At 38.8% G+C, this 18,844-nt stretch overlaps 1 non-coding gene across 1 annotated transcript; it reads left to right on the forward strand.

Annotated features, from left to right (window-relative positions):
* Window positions 1-12,541: 12,541 nt before the first annotated feature.
* On the forward strand, window positions 12,542-12,649 carry LOC127124451 (small nucleolar RNA R71). The gene has a single exon (XR_007803939.1). It is a non-coding gene; the product is annotated as a small nucleolar RNA R71 (small nucleolar RNA).
* Window positions 12,650-18,844: the final 6,195 nt, after the last annotated feature.

The raw sequence follows: 18,844 nt of genomic DNA on the forward strand, positions 1-18,844 counted from the left end.
ATTTATATACAATAATGAGCTCAAATGAGCAAAAGGAAAATGACACAAACATAAAATATGTGCTCAAGTGAGCAAAATGAAAAGGCAATATGAATAAATGAGCAAGAAAGTAAATTGCATTAATGTAAATTGCAAGAAATTAAATGCTCAAATTAAAGTTAGTAATTAGTGGTTATGTTAGTGTGTCATAAGACAATTTAACGATATGTCAAGCAATCGTAAGTGGACTAATGTAGTAGTCACACCTATCTGAGGCCGGCCAATAAAACTATAGGCAAATAAATGCAAGTTAGAGATCATGACTATTAAGCCAAGCTCCTACAACTTGCCATGCCAAAAGAAAAGAGGAAAGGCCTAGTATGGACTTTAGGTTTTTTGCTTGACCAAGAAGCAACCTATCTTGGACACAAAGCAACTCACTTGATCTTGGATTAAGTTGAGTTTGATTTGGATCAAAGAAGGTTACACCTCTTATATGTCAAGACCAACCATAAGACATTGACTCATTGTCCAATATAAAAAAAGAAGTGTGATGAAGATGAAATGAATAAAAAGAGAATTCAAATGTCAAACACAATTGGTCAAAAGTGAATCAAATCATCATCAACCAATGCTAAACAGAAGAGAAATGAAGATTGGAAGTCAACAAGTCAAACATATTTTTTTGGTATTTTTGGAATTAAAATAAATGCAAAAATTAATATGGACAAAATATGGTCAAACCTCAAATTGAATTCAAATCAACTTCAACAAGTCCAATTAAATTCTCATAGGTCTAACATGGTCAAACAAGGTTTGACAAATTTTTTTAACAATTTTTGAAATCAGAAACTATTTTAAAACAATTAAAAACAATAAAAATAATACAATATGAATTAAAATCCCAAATAAATCTCAAATCAATTTATAAATTGATAAGACTATTTTTGGCATTGGTGTCATATTTTTGTGACTTCGAACAAAATATTTATGAATTTTTGAAAATAAAAGGAATTAAATGAAATTAAAACAGAAATAAGAAAATAGCAAAAAAACAGAGCGCTTGGATGAATTCATTAAATGACGTGGCCATGATCCTAAGGCTCAGAGGCGCGGTCATACCATATGCCTTGGTCAAGCGTGTTACATGTGGAATTAAAACAAGTCAATGCAAGCAAGGGCCAGGATTATAACATTTGAAAGAGATCCAAGGGACGTGAAGCATCCACGTGGGGGTGGTGGTGGAAACCACCATCTTCTCCGGTCAGCTAACTGTTTTCGGCCACCACGCGCAGGGATTCAAAAGTTAATGAAAATGAAAAAGTAGCTTATCAAAATGAAGCTGGGGTGATGTACATCACCCCTGTCACCTTGGATCTTCCTCAATGTTTTTATTTAGATAGAAAGAAGAGCTTGAAGATCATGGTGTTTGATCTAAAATGTCACAATTCATGAAACTAAGACCACCACTAGCCTGCCTCTTGCTTGAGGAATTCAGAAAACAGTTCAAACCAAAGCAATTTACATTGTATAGCAAGATCCAGATCAAAATAGTTTGGTGATATACCTCTGAAATGGAGATTCAAATCATCACGAATTCTTCAAGCTTTTGATCCAAATTTAACCTGGAGATGTAATGATGATGCAAGGCTAAGGAATTAAGACTTGAAGATCAACTAAGGATGTTGAAATTCAAACTTGAAATTGAAAATGAAAACTGAAATTCCTTTGAGTGAGGGTTTGGTTTTGAATTCTGTAGTGTTTCAGATCTCCTTCAGGTTGAATTTTGAATGAGCAAGCACTTCAATTTATAGTTGAACTTGATGCAAGGAGGTGTTTTGCTTGTGTGCATGAATTTTGGATCCTCCATGCATGGGCCTATACAGGCGCATCTGAGACCCAAAAATGAATGGAAATGCATTCTGAGATCAAGTAGAAATGATTTGGACGTGCAATTGGCCTGGGATCAGCTTACACATGAAGTTATGAAGTGAAATGCCAAAATGCACATAAACATTCACCTCTCCGAAACTCCCACATGGAAAATCCAAAAATGGTCATATGAGTTATGGTTGGAAAGCTCTTGGAATAAGGAACAAAAGTCATGTTGGGAAAAAATTCATTTGGAGTTTGGAAATTTATGAAAATTGGCTGTGAAGTTTGAGGTACAAAACATGTATAGGTTCCCTTTGAAATATTTTGCCAAAACCAAGCAACTTCAAGCCCTTCTATTTCAGTGATGCAAGCCTCAAATGGAAAAGCCTCCAACATCAAAGTTATAGATCTTTTCAAGATGATAAATTTAGACTCAAATCGTGCATCATTTGGATTTTTCATGAGAAAGTTGTTGGCACTTGAAGTTAGACATTTTTCAAATTCAATGGTTTAGGTCCAAAGTGACCTATAATGTTTTGTAATATCACATGTGATTCTTTTAAGATTATGAAATTTTGTCCATCATAACAATTTAAGTAGACATCGTAAGCTTTACCGTTCATTAGGTATAACCTCCAAATCATAAAAATTAAGGAAGTTAGGTCCTTGGGAAGTTGACCTAAAATTAGCGTTTCAGTCAAAATGACCTATAATGTTTTGAAATAAATGATGACCTTCCAATTTTCAAATGGATTTATGATGAACATGAAAGTTGTTCATATGGTTATTAAGAACATAAATTTTCTCTTCGGGTCATCTTCATTTGATAAACACATTAAACGTTGTATCTCAGTGATTCTCAGTTTAGTCAGATGACTTGACTGGTCAACTCCTCAAGGTTATTAATGAATGAAAGAACTTCCCTATATTCAATTTGATCATAGGTTGAGGTTGTTTCATGAGCAAGACACAGTCAAGGCACAGTTGAATTAGGGTTTCCTTGGGAAACAATCCTCAAGCCCTTTGGGTTATATTAATAAAATTGGCAAATTGATATACTTGGGAGACATATATGATGATTAGGAACTTTGTGGAACACTGTCATGCTTGTTCTCATCTTCATCTAGCCACTTCATTGAGCTTATGAGCCTCCTAGGAGGATAGGAGCACATGATCGCTTGAGCTTCAAAACAAAAAGAGTTAATGACATATTTTTGTGCTTTTGGTTAGTAAACAAAATAAGAAAAACAATAATATACAATACAAGCAAGATTGGTGGTTTCAAACCACTCACACAAGTCTCACCCCTAGGGTAAAGGAGCCACACATGCTATGATCCTTGAGACAATGCATTAAGTAAATGATATGATGCCATGAGGGATCTTAGGGTCAAAATTAGGGTCTTACACCACCCTAAGGCTTATTATTTTATTTTTCTAAGCATGGGGTTCCGGTACATAAGTTTGTGTAACCCCTTTATTTAACCCAATTTGCAGTTATGGGGGATTGGATCGCAATCCTCCCTATCGAGTTCAGCACCAGATACCTCCTAACCAACAAACAAATAGGCTTATTTGTATATAATTTTTATTTTTCTTCTGCATGTTTCACATATGTCTTTATTTTGCTTGGTTAAATGACCGTTTGAGAGTCACCTTGCACGGATTTTCATATGACTTGAGAACAAAGCAGGAATTTTTGTGATCATTCACTTATTTTCATCGGTCCCCTACATAGAGCATGCTTAAGTCGGAGCTGACTGCAAGGATAAACTACTTAAGGACTTATTTGGAATAAAAATTGGGGCTGTAGAATATGGGGTATATGGATCGACTCTTATAATCATGAAGCCTAAGGTGCTAAGACAATACCGATTTTAGAAAAAGTTTTCCCAAGTCTTTTACATCTCGTCAGAAACCTGTCTTATAGCCTGAATATTCAAGATGTACTGTTTTCTTTGCTCAAATTTATTTTTTGGTAAGGTTAAAGAAATGGGAGAAATACGTATACACAACACAGATGACTCGTCAAGCACATGTTATTTTATTGAAAGGAAAAACAAACAACTAAAATAAACAAAACATACTAAAAATAAAAGAAAACGGTAAAAAGCGTTAAAAGTAAAGGAAAGCGATAATAAAGGGAAGATAAAAAGCGATAAAATCTCCTCCCACACTTAAACCTAACATTTTCCTCAATGTTTCGATATGAGATAGGGTAGGAGCAACATGGAAGAGAGAGAGAGAGAGAGAGAACTAGGGGTGAGCACCGGTACCGTCACCGTCACCGCCCTGGTCAGGATTCCTGGGTCGACGACGTCTGGTTCGAGTACTAAGTCCGTCCTGCAGCTGCTGAGAGCGACCTAGGAGAGATCCTTGGGTGGCCTTGATGAGAGCGAAGTGACGCTCACTAGCCTGTCGCTGGCGTTGCTGCTCGTTAGTGATTGCAAGCAAGGACTCAGTGATAGTCTGATGTGCTTGCTCACTACGCTTCTAGGAAGCTACCATAAAACTCATATTATCTGTTAGTTGTTGGTTTATGATATTTAGGAGGGAGTCACGCCTTTCCTCACGATCCAGGTGCTCGCGCCACATCTCCACGGTGATGTAGAAACCAGGAGTAGTACCTGCAAAAGGGTTAGAGGAAGAAGGTGCAGTGTGTGCAGGTGATGCAGCAGGAATATCATGAGATGGTGACTGGTCACGCCGGTCATACTCATCATCGGTCCCTTGCCCATCGTCCATAGGAACGTTAGGTGGAAAAGGACCTATAAAGGGTGGAGTATCAAGATCGTATGTCTAGTTCCTTGCATGTCGCACATCTGTACGCTGAGAGAAAGGTAGGACAACACTGGGTACAGCTGCACCATGTATCATGAGGTAAAAACCACCTTCTTGCCGCACCTTGCATAATTTCATATATTTCAAAAACTTCAAGTTAATGTTGCGGTGAGGGAGTGGTTCCAAGGTGGCTAACTCAGCGTGTAGATTTAACGCTCTAGTAATGGAGGTAATCAAACCACCGAAAGAGATGGTTCCTCCTTTTCTAAGGATGGCAGACATATGGGCCAACATTAAAGGAACATGATTGATCCTGCGATTAGTGAGGCAACCATGTAAAAACAGCAATTCTCGGGCATTTACTTTGTTAGAATTCTGCCACCCAAATATGGTACATGCAAAAAGGTATCTAAAAATACGTATGGCCGGGTTATGGATATTAGAAGCCAAAATTCCTTCAAAGGAAGTGACATTCACATTAGATAATTTGTTCCAAAAAGTAAATGCCTCGAGTGCCCATTCAGTATCTAAGGGCGTCTCATAGATAGCATCCTCACCATAAGGGATTCCGAGCAAACCCGTTAAAGCATCGGTAGTGTACTCGTATTCTACATTAAACATTCTAAAACAGACGGTACCTACCGTGCTAGTAGTGCCGGTGTAAACAATGTAGATTAGGGAGCTCAAAAATTCCCTAGTGAGCCTATCGTAGGTGGGTGCTTTACTAGCAACAATATTGTTTAATCCTAGATTATCAAGCATGTGGAAAACACTATGGTATGTGCCTAAAGTGTACAAACAATCTTCGTCGACATACCTGGTAGCGAGGATCTCCCGAGTTTGCAATTTTTGCAAAATCTTGTTTTGTCGCTCACCGGGATTTCCTCCACGAAGAGTGATGTTGTTGAACTCCATTCTGGTCATTAATGGTGATTGTAGAGAAAAATGAGTATTTATAGGAAAGAAATGAAAAAAATGGAGTTTAATGGGTTTTTGGTGGAGAGATGGAGAAGTGAAGTTGGGAAATGGTAATGGCTTGTAGTGAAAATAAGAAGGTTGGGAATTTTTTATGAACTACGGTGGAGTTGGGAGAAGAAGAAAATGGGCTTGGAGAGGTTGAAGAAGGTATAAATTGTGAAAAAGGAAAATCTACCCGTTACGTCATTGTGCCTGCCATGAAGCCTATAGCGCCCGCCATGTCTTCGGATTTGGTTGGGCCGACTTTGCTCATTGCTACTTGGGCCTTTTGTCCTTTTGTCTTCATTTTTTGTAAGGGATGGGGGGGCATATAGGTTTCTATGAATGCTGTTTTTTTTTTATTTAAGCTTGATAAAACAAAAATAAAACAAAATAAAATAAAACAAAATAAAATAAAATGAAACAAAATCAAATAGTAAAGTAAAATAAAACAAAATGGACATAAAAACATAATATATATATATATATATATATATATATATATATATATATATATATATATATATATATATATATATATATATATATATATATATATATATATATATATATATATATATATATATATATATATATATATATATATATATATATATATATATGTATATGAAGAGTCAATAATAATACATGAGTCTAGAGATCTTAGGAAAAATAAAGCAAGCATAATGTCATAGGAAACAATAAAAATAGGCATGAATAATAAATAACGGAAAAAATAGGGAAATTCAAACAGTATTTCTCGGTTCATGATGGCATCAATGCTCGGGATATGGTGGAGTCTCCTCGACTTCGTATCCTCGAAGCTCTACGATCTGGCGTCGGAGGTCGGCAATCTCATCATGCAGCATATCAGTCTCGGTGTCAGGTGAGGCAACTGATATTTCACCCTGCAAAGCAACGTCAGCAAGCTCATGACGAAGCTGGGCTATCTCCATGTGAAGCTTAACCAATTCGGACTGCATGCTCGGAGTCTGGAGATTCGGATTGTTGGTGCGGACTTTGATTCTGATCGGTGCGACCTTCAGGCATCTACTGTCTATCCCTGCCCTTCTATGGCATAGGCCCAGTTGGCCTGATCAATAACACAAGTCACTTGAGGGTCAGGTAAAGTGAAGTAGTGAATGGTCTCACCCTCGATTAATAATATGTACTTATCCGGTTGGAAAGAAGATCTCCTTATGAGGCCACGGTCCAGACAAAAATCAATATCCATCAAGGTGTAGCTGTAATAAGACGTCAGGTGAGATTGTCTTCTTTCGAGTCCCAGGGCTGAGGCTATATGAGTCACCGTGCTTCCAACATGTATAAGGCTTGCAGCAGAGCGAGCATTAAGATATAGACTCTCGATGATGAAAGCTCCACAATCTACCGGGCCTGACTGAGTGGTACAGTACATGAAGAAGATCTCTTCAGCACTCACATGCGTATCAGGGTCACTCTTCCCCAGGAAGGTGTGGGAAATGATCATCTGGAAGTATCTGAAAGCAGGGTTGTGAAGCATGTTGGAGATTTGGATGGAAGGGTCAGGACTACCTTCACACGTGATATCGCTCCAAAACTTCTCGACGTCTCGGCTCAGAAAATAGCTCATGGGGAGCTCAGATGAAGCAGCATAGGCAGTCTGAAAACCAAGCAAGTCACCAAAACGCTTGTGGTTAAAGGTGTATTTTGCCCCAAACAACCTGAAGTTAATGTATCCTTCATCACTGGTGTGACCAACATAGGGCTCGTAGATAAGCAAGCTCAGGAAATCCAAAGTCAGGTTCCTTTAAGGCACGTGCATAGCATCAGTATATTCATCCTACTTCAACTGATTGCACCAATTCCTGACACTAGGCTAAATGCCTGATGCCTCCATGCTACTCGAGTTGGGATATCTGGTGGGCAGCATTGGGCGTTGTGAAAGCATGGCGTAGCGCTGCTCTTGAACTGGGTCACAAAAGATTACTGGCATAGTATCGATATTCTCCATTCCTGAAAAGCTAGATTAGAAACAGAGGAGACTTGAAATCATAAACATTATAACTGTTAGTCTCCACAGAGATACACATATACACATAAAAATATAAATTGAAAATAGTAAAAGTAAAGGAAAAAAAATCATGGGTTGCCTCCCATGGAGTGCTTGTTTAACGTCGTTAGCTTGACGATTCGAACTTTATATGTTAAAGGTAGGAACTGGAGGATCGATCAGAGTTTGGTCATGACATTCTGTGGGGATGTCACCTCCTTGCTATTTCTTCAGTCTTTGTCGATTTACCACGAATGGATTACAGGAGTTGTTCCGGATTTCAACTGCTCTAGATTTTAGGATTTTAGAAACCTCAAAGGGGCGTGTCCATCTCGAACGCAACTTACTTGGAAAAAGTCGTAATCTCGAATAGAAGAGGAGAACAGATTCGCCTATATTAAATTCCTTTTTCACAATCCGTTTGTCGTGCCAAGCTTTGGTTCTTTGTTTGTATATAACGGGATTCTCTTAAACGTTCTGGCGGAGTTCCTCCAATTTGTAAATATCAAGGATTTGCTTCTTACCAGACGCTAGATAATCCAAATTTAGGGTCTTGATGGCCCAATATGCCTTTGGCTTGAGTTTAGAAGGTAAGTGGCATGACTTCCCGTAGACGAACTAGTATGGTGTAGTTCCAATAGGGGTTTTGTAAGCAGTTCTGTAAGCCCACAGTGCTTCTGTTAGCTTTTCAAACCAATCTTTTCTAAATATTGATACAGTTTTCTCCAAGATCTGCTTAATCTCTCTATTAGATACTTCCACTTGAGCATTAGTCTGAGGGTGATTTGGTGTTGCTACTCTGTGTTTCACTCCATATTTCCTTAAGAGTTTATTAAATATCCTGGATATAAAATGTGATCCACCATCACTTATGACAAGTCGTGGAACTCCAAATCTGGGAAATATATTATTCTTGAACATCTTGACGACTACTCTTGTGTCGTTGGTGGTTGCGGCTATAACTTCTATTCATTCGGACACATAGTCAACTGCTACCAAAATGTACTTGTTTTCCAACGAAGTTGGAAAAGGTCCCATGAAGTCAATACCCCAAACGTCAAATAGTTCTACTTCTTGGATGTTCTTCAAAGGTATTTCGTCACGTCTTGAGATGTTTCCAGCGCATTGGCACCGGTCACATCTGTCAATATAAGCATGGACATCACGCCATAATGTCGGCCAATAAAGACATGCTTGAAGGATCGTAGCGTATGTCTTGGATGTGCTTGAATGTCCACCGTAGGGTAAAGAATAACAATGCTATATGATGTTTCTGACTTCTTTTTCCGGGATGCAACGTCGAAATATGTTATCAGTTCCTCTTTTGAAAAGGAGTGGTTTGTCTCAATAGAAGTGTCTTATATCTTTAAAGAACATCTTCTTCTCTTGATAGTTGAGGTCAGGTGGTATGATATCAGTGACTCGATAGTTCACAAAATCAGCGTAACCATAGTACTCTACTAATTTCTGAAATTGTCCTAAGGTTATCTCTATCAGGTTCAAGGGGAGTGGTATCTATCTTAACTATCAGTCTGTCATAGGTGAATTCATCATTTATAGGTAAATGATCTGGCTTTAAATGCTCTAATTTGGAAAGATGGTCAGCAACTACGTTTTTTGTTCCTTTTTTGTCTCTAATATCTAAGTCGAATTCTTGTAGCAAAAGGATCCACCTGAGTAATCTAGGTTTTGCATCCTTTTTTCTCAGAAGGTAACGGATAGCTGCATGGTCTGTATAGACTATAATCTTAGATCCTATAAGATAAGACCTAAATGTATCGATTGTGAAGACTACAGCTAGGAGTTCCTTTTCTGTTGTTGTATAATTTAATTGAGCGGCATCTAGGGTTCTACTAGTATAATATATTACGTGTAGTTTCTTATCTTTCCTTTACCCTAAGATAGCTCCTATAGCGAAATCGCTAGCATCACACATTATTTCGAAGAGTTTAGTCCTATCCGGGGTTTGTAGAATGGGTGCTGAAATTAATGCTTGTTCTAACCGATTAAGGCTTTGATGCATTTTTCATCGAAAATGAATTCAATGTCTTTCATCATAAGGCCGGTCAGGGGTTTTATTATTTTAGAGAAGTCTTTTATGAAGCGCCGGTAGAAACCGGCGTGTCCAAGGAAACTACGAACTTCTCTAACTGTCTTAGGAGGGTTAAGGTTTTCTATAACTTCTATTTTTGAATTATCGGACTCAATGCCTCTTTAAGATATTATATGTCCTAACATTATGCCTTTTGTAACCATAAAGTGGCACTTCTCCCAGTTTAACACACGGTTAACTTTTATGCATCTCTCTAGAATTTTCTCAAGGTTAATGAGGCAGTCTTCAAAGTCTAATCCACACACCGAGAAGTCGTCCATAAATACTTCCATGATTCCGTTGAGATAATCTACGATGATTGACATTATACAATGTTGGAAAGTAGCTGGCACATTACAGAGTCCAAACGACATTCGTCTGTAGGCAAACGTTCTGTAAGGACATGTAAAGGTTGTTTTCTCTTGATCCTCAGAGTGAATGTGTATTTGGAAAAAAACAGAATATCCATCAAGAAAACAAAAGTAAGAGAGTCTGGAAAGACGCTCCAGCATTTGATATATGAATGGAAAGGGGAAATGGTCTTTCCTAGTTGCCTTATTGAGCTTCCTATAATCTATGCACATACGCCATCCGCCTTCTATGTGTTTAGCGACATGCTCTCCCTTTTCGTTCTGCACGACTATGATGCCTCCCTTTTTGGGTACCACATGTACATGACTTACCCATTTACTATCAGAGATCTGATAGATTATACCAGCCTCTAGTAGTTTAAGGACTTCCTTCTTTACTACCTCTCTCATTACATGGTTGATTCTTCTCTGATGTTCCCTGGAAGGTTTTGAATCCTCCTCTAGTGAGATCTTGTGCATACACACGGATGGGCTTATACCTTTTAAATTAGAGATGTTGTACCCTAAGGCAGAGGGGTATCTTCTTAAAACGTTCAAGAGTCGATTCGTCTCATCTTGGTTTAAGGTGGCACTAACTATTACTAGGTTGTTCATTTCTTCATCCAAAAACTCATATCTTCGGTTCTTGGGTAGTTCCTTAAGTTCTTTGGCTGGTTTTTGGGAATTTGGTGAAGGGTCTGGAGTAAGATCCAGACATTCATTAGTGTGAGGTTCTGTTTCCTCTAGCTCGTCATCCTTTCCATTCGGGTTTGAAAATGGTTTGATCTCGGGTTCTCCTCGATCAAATTCTCTTATGCACCCATCTATGATATCGATCACATAACATGTGTCTCCTAGAATTGGTGCCATCACGAATTTCGAAAGAATGAACTCGATCTTTTCATCCCCTACTTCGAAGGTTAATTTCCCTCTTTTAACATCTATTATAGCTCCGGCTGTTGATAAGAATGGTCTACCTAAAAGGATAGGGATATCTTCGTCTTCTTTGATATCCATGACCATAAAGTCTGTTGGGATATAAAGTTGACCGATCCTAACTGGGATGTCTTCTAAAATGCATACAGGATACTTAACAGACCTATCGGCTAATTTTAGGGACATTTTAGTTGGTTTCAATTCTCCTAGGTTTAACCTTTTACATACAGCAAAGGGCATTAAACTTACACTAGCACATAAGTCTAGGAAAGCTTTGTCGATCACATGAATCCCTAAAATGCAAGGTATAGAAAAACTACCAGGGTCTTTCTCCTTCTTAGCAAGTTTATCCTCAGAAATAAAGTTGTATTTCAAGGGTTTTGGATCGTCAAGCCTAGGCTTATTGGTTAATATGTCTTTGAGAAATTTGGCGTAAGACGGAATTTGGGTGATAGCTTCGGTGAAAGGATTGTTGGTTAATATCACTTTTATAAATTTTTGGTATTTATTATTGACTTTGGTTTGTTTAAGTCTTTGCAGATATAGGATTGGTGGTTTGTACGGGGATGGGGGTGTGTAAGTTTTATCCTTGGCTTCACCTTCTTGGTTGGTTTGTTTCTCGGGTTCCTCCGGTTCCACTTCTTGGTTGGTAAGTATATCTTCTTTAGAAGTTTTGGACTCACTCATCGCTGGGTTATGAGGCCCTTCGTAAGCGGTCCCACTTCATAACGAGATAGCGTTAGATTTCCCTCGAGGGTTGGGTTGAGGTTGTCCAGGGAATTGTCCTCCAGGTGTAGTTTGTGGGGCTTGGTTTTGTGCTACCTGTGAGATCTGGGTTTCAAGCATCTTGTTGTGAGTGATTATCTGATCAACCTTGGTTCCTAATTGAGTTATAAGTTTGTTTACATGAATGTTCTGGTTTAGGAATTCTTTATTTTGCTGAGTCTGACCCGATATAAAGCTTTCCATGATCTTCTCAAGGTTAAACTTCTGGGGCACAACTTGCATAGGTTGGTTTGGTTTTTGGGCTTGATAACCTTGCGGTCTTTGAGGTGCATGATTTTGGATAGGGTTCTGGTTTTTATAGGATAAATTTAGATGATTTTTCCACCCAGGGTTGTAAGTGTTTGAAAATGGGTTACCTTGGGCATAATTCCCTTGGTCGGTGTTCAGGTCGTTCAAAAGGTTACACTTTGCTGATTCGTGTCCTTTAGATCCACAAAGCTCGCACTCTGTGTGGACTACTACTGCGGTGTTAGTGTTTGTAGACATATGTTCGATCCTAAGGGCTAAAGCGTCCATTTTCGCCTACATCATGTCTAGACAGCTTACCTCATGTATTCCACCTTGGGTCTCCTTTTTCTCTATTGATGCTCGTTGAGTTCCCCATTGGTAATGGTTTTGGGCCATATCCTCAATTAGGTCACAAGCTTCAGCATAAGGTTTGTTCATCAGCGTACCACCAGCTGCAGCGTTGATGCTCATCTTGGTGTTATAATGCAGTCCATTGTAAAAGGTATGAACGATCATCCATTGTTCTAGGCCATGGTGTGGGCAGACTCTTAATAGCCCTTTATATCTCTCCCAAGCTTCAAAAAGAGATTCTCCTCGGTTTTGAGTAAAATCTAGTTATTTGGTTTCGAAGAACAACAGTCTTACTAGGGGGGAATATCTAGTAAGGAATACTCTCCTAAGGTCTTCCCGGGTAGTTATTGAATTAGCTGGAAGTGAATCTAGCCATGAACGTGCTCTATCCCTGAGGGAGAAAGGAAATAATCTTAAACGGATCGCATCAGGTGAAGCGCTGTTAGATTTAAAGGTGTCGGCTAGTTGGATAAACACTTTTAAATGTTGATTCGGGTTCTCGGTTGGGAGACCCGCGTATTGGTTTTGTTGCATTAATTGCAACAAAGACGATTTTAGTTCGAAATTGATAGCAGGAATAAGGGGGTTTACTATACTCGAACTAGGTTCCTCGTCAGAGGGTTGGGCAAATTCCTTAAGAGGTCTACTATCGCGATTCTCGTCCATAGCTTTCTTAATTCGGATGAGTAAGAGGAATGTACGAGTATAACGTTCAATTTCCGCTAAAGGATCTACTAAATTTCCGGTAGTACGGGTTCTTCGCATTTACCGGCTAATAATGCCTTAGTCTAGACGGTGTAATAACAGGGTACGAAATTTGACGAAGTTGGTCCCTAACAATGGCGCCAAAATCTGGATCGTGTGTTTTTCGCAAGTGCACGAACTACGTCAAAGTAATATAATAGAATATCGATCCCACAGAGACCAATCGTTAATCTATCGATTACTATCGTTACGGTGTTTATCTAAGACGGTATAAAAGAGATATTGGGTTTGCAAAACAACGGTAAATAATAAATGCAGGTAAAGACAGGTTGAATGTATTTCACGTCAGTTAAGTGATGTTTCAATTGTCTAAATAGAACTACTTACGAGGCAACATTTTCTACTCTTGAAAAGAATCCATTTAACAGGAATTGTCGCTTTCGTGTATTCAGAACCGAGTTTACCCTTAAATTAAGGCCTCTTATTGTCACTTATAAAAGGTGCGCAGAACGCTAAAGTAGTAAACTTATTTTTAAGAAATGAGACTCGTAAACTTATTTGAAAAGTGATTTTGATTTGGAAAGTTTATCCAAGGAGTTTCCTGATTTTAAATCTATCAACGTGTCTGAAACCAGTTTCAAAAATAGTTTTTCCTTAAAGTGATAAAAATTCCTAGTTACTAAGCCAGGGTGCTTTCCCACTCCTTCAATAATTAAAACTAACCAAGTTTTTTTTAGAAAACTCAAGTTAAAAATCAAAACAACCTTTAAAATATTTCTACAGATTCGATATGTGAAACATTACTTTAACCGCGATGCTAACATTCTAACCTTTAAAAGATTTAGCCAGACATGGTAACACAAACAAACACAACGGTATTGATCATGATGAAAAGTTTGTTTTAGAATGTAAGGCGTAAAGAGCGAGTAAAGTGCGTAAAATAAATAAAGTAAAGCGAGTGAGAAAAATAAATAAAATAAAGCGAGTGTAGAAAATAAATAAAGTAAAGCGAGTGCGGAAAATAAATAAAGTAAACCGAGTGCGGAAAATAAATAAAATAAAAGCGAGTGCGAAAAATAAATAAAATAAAAGCGTAGACAGAAAGTAAATAAAGTAAAAGCGATGCGGGAAATAAATATATAAAGTGACAAATAAGAACCTACTCCAAATGGAGGGTTTTAAATTTGGTACAAAAATAAACCTCCGACTCCTGAAGCTGAAGACGACAACAACTCGAACTGACCCAACTCAATCTCACTAAGGTGCGATAACCCCCCGATGTGACGGATTACCGCTATTACAAATGATAAATATATGCTTAGTGTTGTAAAAATAAGTTGGATGATTAGAAAATGAAATGGAACGAACTATTTATAAAGGATTTCCGCAGCTTGCAAAGACCATGGTGCCCTCCAACTACTCCTTACTGGGAACGTGATTTCCAAAGATGGCGCCCGCCATCCCTTCATGGCACCCGCCATGTGTGTAAATGCGGTGGATCATGGGAACATGGCGATTACCTCCTAGTTGAGGGCTGATGACTCATGGCTTCTCCTATAGAGGCCGCCATGTGTGACGACATGTGTGTAATTTCGCCGAAAAACCTTAATTTTAGGTCTTTTTGCTTCGTTTCTTCCAAAAGAGTCCGAAAGTGCCAAATATCTGAAAACAAGAGAAAAGAGAGCATAATACAAACAAAATGATAATAAAGTCCTAATAAACATGTGAAATCCGAGTCAAAAACACGGTGTAATACAGTGTGATCAGTGTCGGAGAAGCTTGACTCTAAGCAACAAGAACTGACTCCATCATGGAAGTCAGTCGGGCGATCTCGTCCTTCGGTTCTCTCTTTTCTTGCTCTAGATGCTCCACGATTCTCAGATGATTAGCCCTAGTATTGTATTGGTGAGTCAACTTGGCTAAAGCACAGAAGAAACACCAATGAGACACCTGGCAAAAACCTGCTTATGCAAATGATGCATGAAATGCAATGCTTGATTATTTTATTTTCAAGGAACTTACTATATCATTTGCAAATATATAATATTTAAATAATAATTGCAACAATTTGATATGACCAAAAATCTCTTTTTATTTATACAAATTGGAAGGATTATACTGAATACAATTTTAGAAACCAAAATAAAAAGATACAAGAGAAAAGGAGACTAGTCATCCTAAGGATCCCTAACAACAATGTCAGAAGATCTGGCTGAAGGCGCGTACTTCCTTCGAATGCGACGAATCTCGGTCTCCAAAAAGCCTTCATCTGAGTCTTCTTGAGGACAAGCTGCCCAATAATCTTCTTCCAAGCAACGGAAGGTTGAGGCGTGCTAGAAGATGAAACCTCTGGCTCTCTCTGTCTCTTTGTCACTCGATCTTCAAGTAGCTCAATCAATGTGTCTTTGTCCTTAGACTCCAACTGCAACTCTTCATGCTTTTTGCTCAAACCACAGAAACTCCCTTCCCACATATCCTTCGCTTGCTTCATCTTGACGAGCGCGTCTTCCAACTCCTTTACATCTTGGTTAGGGAGAGTTAATGGCTCAACCACAACCATAGACATCGGTCTTTCACAAGGATAAGGCATCCTCAACTCCATAGCTCTCTTCTTCACCCAATGAGTGTAAGCTTCCAAAGCTACACAATTGCGCGGAGCAAGCTCGGATCTTCCTTTCCTATGCACATTATGCCAAGCATGCACAATCTTCTGCTTCAAATGTTGGGGATCTTTACCCTCTTGATAGAAAAGACCTTCTAACAGGATGTCATTAGGTTTGTCTCTCAATGGGAACCCAAGTTGACGACGAGCCAAAGCAGGGTTGTAATTAATTCCTCCTTGTGTACCAATGAGAGGCACATTAGAGAATTCACCACAACTATCAATAATATCCAAACTATACCATCATTAGTGAGAGACATAAGTCTCTGAGACCACCTTAGACATTGTTTATTTTCCACAAAAGCAGGCGTCTGAGGCAAGTGCAAAATAAACCACTTGTACAAAGAAGGGATACAACAGACAATTGTTCCACCACCCTTAGAATTCCTTATATGCAAAGAGAAATACATATCACCCAACAAACTAGGCACAGGATTCCCAATCAAGAAAAGTCTAATGGCATTAACATCAATAAAACCATCAATGTTAGTGAACGAAGCTAATCCATAGACGAGCAACACAAACATAGCTTCAAAAGCATCCACACTACCTGCTTGAGTAAAAGTAGTAGCTTCCTTGATGAGGAAAATAGATGGCAATCCAAATAACCCTCCTTTTTCACCCAATGAGCCTCTATCTCATACTTCTTCAAGTGAAGAGCTTCAGCAATAATACTAGATCGAGGAATCTCCTCCAATCCACTAAAAGACACTTTACTAGAAACAGGTATCCCCAAAAGATGAGAATACTCCTCCAAGGTAGGCACAAGCTGAAAATCTATGAAAGTGAAACAATGGTAGAGAGGATCATAGAACTGCACCAATACACTCAAAGTCCTTCAACTACATCAACGAACAAGATGGATAGAAGCTTCCAATGCCATTGTTTGATGTCCAAGTGATCTAATACAAAAGATGCTAGCTTCCTTAACTCTTTCAAGTCGGGACATCTGAAACTGTACTTCTTAGTGTTCCTTCGTCCATAATCCATGGTTTGAAAATATTTGCAAATGACACCTTAGTTCCTTGAAATTCTCGTGTGATGAATGTTATGATGCGCATGAATGCATGAATGCAACAATCACAAATAAGGGATCACACACAAGGAAAATAAACGTCAAGGGATGAATCAAGTCATTGTCAAGATCAATCATCCATTTTTGTGGATTATGGTTTGCACCTCATCAACACCCAAGTTCCATTGATATTGACAAGACTTGATTGGATCAACCAATAATCAAGGGTTTGTTGCAAGTCACGAGCATGGAGTCTGAGTAAGAACCATCCCAAGGGAGTGAACTAAGGATAAAACCTGTAGATCATGTTCTAAAAAGTTCCCAGAGTCTTAATGGTCGGGACCGTTTGTGGTAAAAGAGGTGCGAGACTATGGAGCCATTGTGGTCGAAGACCCAAAGTCAAAGGAAAGTTGGCATGTAAATGGGCAAAGACTAAAAGTCTACCACAGTGGAGAAGTGAATAGAGATGTCTGTGTCATTTCGCTAGCCGGACCGTGAAGATCATTGAACCGTCGAGCTCAAAACGACGTTAAACAAAGCGCTTGTTGGGAGGCAACCCAACATCGTAAGTTTGCATTTCAATTTTTGTCAATTCAGTTGTTAATTTTATTCTGTTTTGCTTTTCTTGAGAAAAAAAGGAGTTCTGTCCAATTCCCAGATTTTTTTTTAAAATTCCTTAAGTTCGCCCCGCGAACAACCTTCGCCCCGTGAACTGAATGGAAAATTGAAGTTGGCGCCGCGAACCATATTCGCCCTGCGAACTGAGCGTGGCAGGCCCTTTTATTTTCTGTTTTGTGTTATTTCTATTTCCTTCATATTTTGCAACTTCACACTTCTCTTCACCATTATTACTACTTCACTTCAAAATTCAAAATTAACCCTATCCATTTCAAAAATCCCAAACTTTTTAGCAAGAATCTCCTTCTCTTAACAAAGGTATGTGTAATCTCTCTTCCTTTTCCTTCTTTGTTTCTCATTAAGGTGAACTAGGGTTTTGTTAGAAAATGATTTAATTACTGAAACTCACCTTGCATGTGTAGAGATGATTCGAATTAGGATTGGGTAAGGGTTATGGTATCATTGTTAAACAAATTTTTGAGCAGTAGGAACCCTAGAGGCTGCTGATTTTTTTCTGGTTTGCAGGGTTCGCGCCACGAACAGGCCATCACGCTGCAAATTAGAAAATATCAGTTTCAAATTTTTGGATTATGGATATTGTGTGGTTGTTTCTGATTTTATTGCAGATGTCAAAATGTACCAAAATAACGAGCTTCGGTCCTTCAAGATCCGTGCGAAGATTCACTAGTGATGAGCACGAGGAAAGATTTGAAAAATTGATTAAAAGGACCATTCAACCTGAAAGATTCATTTGTTTGTCACCGGGTGGAACTTATAGGAAGCTGGTGGCAAATTTTGAAAGGAGAAAATGGAACAAAATTTGTGAACCGGAGCCAGAGATCAACTATGACATTGTGCGTGAGTTCTACGTCAATGCTCTTCAGTTGGAGGAGGGAGTAAAATTTCATTACCAAACAAGGGTGAGGGGAAAGATCATCACCTTCAGTAGGGACTCGATCAACGCCTATTTGGGTAATCCTCTCACTCTGGCGGATAATGGGCGGTGTGAATACCGTGCCAAAGAAATGGCCAATGATTGGGACCTTCCTACCGTGAGTGCTCATTTGTGCCTTGAGGGAAGGACATATTATTTGAATGATCAGGGATTTCTGAAGTCGTGGAAGAGGGAGAATTTGAACTTGGAAGCAAGGGCTTACTTGGTGCTTATATTGAACAATATTCGGCCACAGAGCCATAGTACCACCATTCCATTGGATGTCGGATGCCTCTTGTACTACATCATGATTGGTAAATCAGTAGATGTGGCATCCATCATTGCAGGGGAGATGCACAAAGTTGCGACTAGTGGAACCAAGTTCGGTAGGAAAGTCGGTGTTCTAACATATCTGGGGCTGATTATGGGACTTTGCCGAAATGCAAATGTGCCCATTCCGGATGAGGTACACTTGTCTATTACCAGTATAATTAATGATGCTTATTTGAACAGGTTCTGCCAGAGCCAAATGGATAGAGCTGAA

The sequence above is a fragment of the Lathyrus oleraceus genome, chromosome 2 (assembly GCF_024323335.1).
Source record: "Lathyrus oleraceus cultivar Zhongwan6 chromosome 2, CAAS_Psat_ZW6_1.0, whole genome shotgun sequence".
NCBI classification, from domain to species: Eukaryota; Viridiplantae; Streptophyta; class Magnoliopsida; order Fabales; family Fabaceae; genus Lathyrus; species Lathyrus oleraceus.